The sequence below is a fragment of the Papaver somniferum genome, chromosome 11, assembly GCF_003573695.1.
Source record: "Papaver somniferum cultivar HN1 chromosome 11, ASM357369v1, whole genome shotgun sequence".
Taxonomy (NCBI): Eukaryota; Viridiplantae; Streptophyta; class Magnoliopsida; order Ranunculales; family Papaveraceae; genus Papaver; species Papaver somniferum.
The window spans coordinates 67,086,446-67,091,184 of record NC_039368.1 but is presented as its reverse complement, the minus strand read 5'-3'; positions in this window follow the sequence as shown (position 1 = coordinate 67,091,184).

Genomic DNA, 4,739 nt, shown 5'->3' with positions numbered 1-4,739 from the left:
AGTTGCATGTTATGATCTTACTTGTTCTATCGTATTGAGTACTATCTTCTCTAAGATTTGCTCGAGATTTATCTTCGATATGTAAGATATAAAAAGTAATCACAAAGCTCTCTGTATCATTCTTTGCTATTCCACAATAACTTGTTCTACTACCATATAGTTAAGTTATTGTGGGGTGATTGATATTTCTAGGCTGTTCTTCGGGAATATAAGACCGGGTTATCAATTGGTTCATGTTCACCTTAATTTATCAAAAGACGGAACAAAACTTCATAGGTATTTCTGTGGAAGACAGATTTATCTATCAGAATAGACTTTTCTGTGGGAGACAAATTTGTTTATAAAGTCTTCGACTTTGGGTCGTAGCGACTCTTAGTTATGCGTGAGATCAGCTAAGGGAATCAAGAGCGTAGAGTCCTGTTGGGATTCATAGATGTAAGGAACGCGACTGTACCTTAATCGGTGTGGGACTTGGTTAGGGCTCAACTACATTCCAGTCTGAAGTTAACTTGTAGTAGGCTAGTGTCTGTAGCGGCTTGATATAGTGTGGTGTTCAAATCTGGACTAGGTCCCGGGGTTTTCCTGCATTTGCGGTTTCCTCGTTAAGAAAACTTATGGTGTATGTCCGTATTATATTTGTTTATATAATTGAAATATCATAGGTTGTGCGTAGTTCAATCAATTGGTAAATTCAATCTTTGATTGTTGATTGAAATTGATTGACACTTGAACATTGGTCTTTGGTACTGTTTGATTTGCTGATTACATTGAGAAACATAGATATAACACTTGGATATATTTCCTTGATTGAGTCTGACCGTCTAGTTGATTCTCTTGGAATTGTATTGGAGTTAGTCCATACAGATTGTCTAACGAAATATTGGGTGTGGTTGTTAGAACCCCGTTTTTTCAATAACATATAAAGCAACTCTAGAAGGCACCAACCACCTTAAGCATCTGATACAAGCTTATGGAAACTCAATGGGTCAACACATCCACACCTAAAAATATATAATCATCTATCACTTAAAGCTTGTGAAAAAGCGGTGGTCTAACAACCACACCCAATATTTCGTTCGGCAATCTAAATAGACAAACTCCAATATACTTTCAAGAGAATCAACTAAACAGTCAGACTCAATCTATAAAAAAGTATATCAAAGAGTTTCAATATCAATTTCTCAATTCAATCCGCAATCAAACAAATAGGAACTTGCGAGCCCGATTGAATAAGAGAAATAACTTGGACAGTATCACAAATCAATATCCAAGTATCAATCAATTCAATCAACAACCCAAAGGTTGGATTCAAGAACCGATTGAACTTAACGCACAACCTGTGATATTTCTATTATATAACAAAATATAATGCGGAAAAGAAATAACACTGACACCAAAATTTTTGTTAACGAGGAAACCGCAAATGCAGAAAAAAACGATACCTAGTCCAGCTTTGAACACCACACTGTATTAAGCCGCAACATACAATAGCCTACTACCAATGAAATTCGGACTGGAATGAAGCTCAGCCCTAATCAAGCCCACAATGATCAAGGTACAGTTGCGCTCCTTACATCTCTGAACCCCAGCAGTATTCTACGCATTGTATTCCCTTAGATGATCTCACCCACAACTAAAGAGTTGCTACGACCCAAAGTCGAAGACTTGATAAACAAATCCGTCTCATACAGAAAAGTCTATTGGAATAGATAAATCTGTCTCCCACAGAAATACCTATGAGTTTTGTTCCGTCTTTTGATAAATCAAGGTGCACTGGAACCAATTGATATACCGGACTTATATTCCCGAAAAACAGCCTAGTATTATCAATCACCTCACAATAATCTTAATCATATGGAAGCGAATCAAGATATTGTGGAATCACAAACGATGAGACGGAGATGTTTGTGACTACTTTTTATCTTGCCTATCGAAGATCACTCTCGATCAAATCTTAGAGAAGATAGTACTCAATCACGATAGAACATGGCAAGATCAGAACACGCAACTACATAGAAAATAATTGGGTATGACTTCACAATCCCGATGAAGTCTTAAAGTCGTTAACCTACAGGGTTTCGTGAAAAATCTAAGGTTAAAGAAGAATTGGCTTAAGTTGCATCCAACTAGTATAACACAGAAGGTGTGGGTATTAGGTTTCCCAGTTGCTAGAGTTATCCCTTATATAGTTTTCAAATCAGGGTTTGCAATATAAGTTACCTTGGTAACACATCATTCAGTATTCATCGTTGGATGAAAACCTGATTATACTCAAGCTAATATCTTTCAACTGTTAGATCGAACTTAGCTTGTTATACACAAATGAAATGTACCTTCGTTTAGGTTTGAATAACCGTACCTAAACGTGCACACTAGGTTGGCTCAACAGTAGTTAACCAAAGTAAGTTATATGAATACTCTCATATCAACCTTATTCATCTTAACCCCAACTAGTTCAAATAACTCAAATGAAACTAGTTATAGAGTAGTTCAATTGCTATATTCTCATAGAAGTATACAAGAACACAATCGAACCAAAATCGGTTTGATTCACTCGAATCAATTCATGAACATTATATCCATGGTTTGGAAAGATTGCATTCCTTATTATATAAATGTATTAGTTCATGAACAAACCGATTCTAGAATAATAACCACTCAAATATGCAAAGGGGTATGCATACTTAAGTAGCCGGACTGAGTTTGGGTTCTCCAGTATGCGAACGGGTACGCATACCTCCAAACACAGCAGAAAATTCCGGACCCAAATCTTACTCCAGTACGTGTACCGATATGTGTACTTAGGTACCCGGACTTTCATAAACCAACAGGTACGCATACGGGTATGCATACTATGGTTCCCGTACATGGAGTACATATATGCAAGTACGCATACTATGCTTATATCCAATTGTTTTAAACTCTCTTTCAATCATTGAAAAATTCTTAGAGGATGACAATAGTTGTTTTCACGGAATATTAACATCAAAGCAATTTTCAAGTTATTGAAATAACCATTACGAAACATTCCAAGTCTACACCAAATGATTGTATCACACAAACCATGTAAAATGTTACTCGGCCATTTTCACATGATCATCTTTTGACTTTCGTCAAGAATATAAGATGAACTTGGTTGAAGCGAAAGCTTACCAACACATATTTCGAGAAATATGTAAGCGAGTTAAACTCAGCTTGAAATCTCAAATATGACTATTGTCTCAATATAGGAGATAGAGTAGAAATGGACTTTGATAGAAGCATTTATGTGTCTAATATAGCCCAATTGTATATTGTGTTAGTACCCATTTCTGTACTTATTATGGCTTTTTATGTCCCTGTAGGTATTTCTGGAGAAATAAGCTTTTGCGGCGAAATTGGCTAAAAAAGTGGTTTTTGCGCTCGTGGGAGAAAATTACTATATGGACTCTCACTTTGGATAAGGGGTGACCCATTTCCAGGCAGTTGCTAAAGGGACACCAGAACTGGATAGGGGGAGGTCTTCTTCAAATTTCAAATAATGGTTTTTGGCGGGAAAATGCATGCAGCGAGGAGCAGATTTGGAGATCGAATTTCTACGTGATTTTAGGAGATTCAATGGCCTAAATCGGTTTCTATGGACTGTAGAAGATCACTCAAGCCCATTACAATCAATTGGATCCGGCCAATTGGGCTGGAATGGCCGAGAGAGGGTTTCAAAGTCTCAACAGAGAGACGTGTTCTGTTTCGAGTTTAGAAGATTTTTGAGAGATTTCTGGAGGACTTTGACGCTGGATTAACATGGACATGGTCTTATTCAAGTCTAGGGAAGAGTTTGGTAGCTATTTTATAGTTAACAGCACGTGAAAAAGCTCAACAGAAGCGATTATTCTCTCAACAGCGCAGAGAAGAAAAAGAAAAGAAAAAGTCGGAATTTATACGAGATATTTGGGGTCTGTGGGATATATAAGAGTGGTTTCAAGTCATAAAAAGGGTTAGAAAAGTTTAGAGAGAAGGAGGAGAGAGTTCAGAGCCGAAACAAGGAAGATACCATTGATTGATGCTGCTGCTGCTGCGAGGAGGAAGAACGTGAAGAAAAGACTCTCCAAGGCCGTCGTTTATCAACAGTGACATCGACTGTCACTTGTGGGTCGTAGTTCTTCAACGACAACAGCACTTCAGCTTTGTCGTTGATTCTGGACGCCTTCTGTGGGTCGCAAAATTCTGTTTTACATCATTTGCTTGTCTTTCTCTTCATTGTAAAACACTTTTGAGCATCAATGAAATATTTTGAGAGGTTTTCCAACATGATGAGCAGCTAAATTCTTGGTGATTGAGGCAATGGAGGATCTATTCACTCATGTTTGATTGGTAAATTCTTTTTATAAATTCTTAATTATTTATTTTATTTAATTCACTTGGATCAATAAAAAAAGAGATAAAAATGGTTTTCTTAATTAGTTGTGAATCAGTTTGATGTTTTATGCTTAGAATTAATTCTTTGATAAATCATGCTTAAGGATTACAATTTAATATTTGGACACCTTATAGATTAAGAAGTGATTTAATGGAAAAAGAGCTAGATAATAATTATGAAATATTTTTGTAACCAATCAACTTGAAGTAATAGTGAATCCGGAGCCTTAGTCCATTTTAAATCTTGACATCACTCTTTGAAAATTAATTTGCTTTATTTTTATTAAAAAAAAAAGTTACCTTCACAAGTTCGAAAAGAACCCCTTTTACCACTACAACTACAA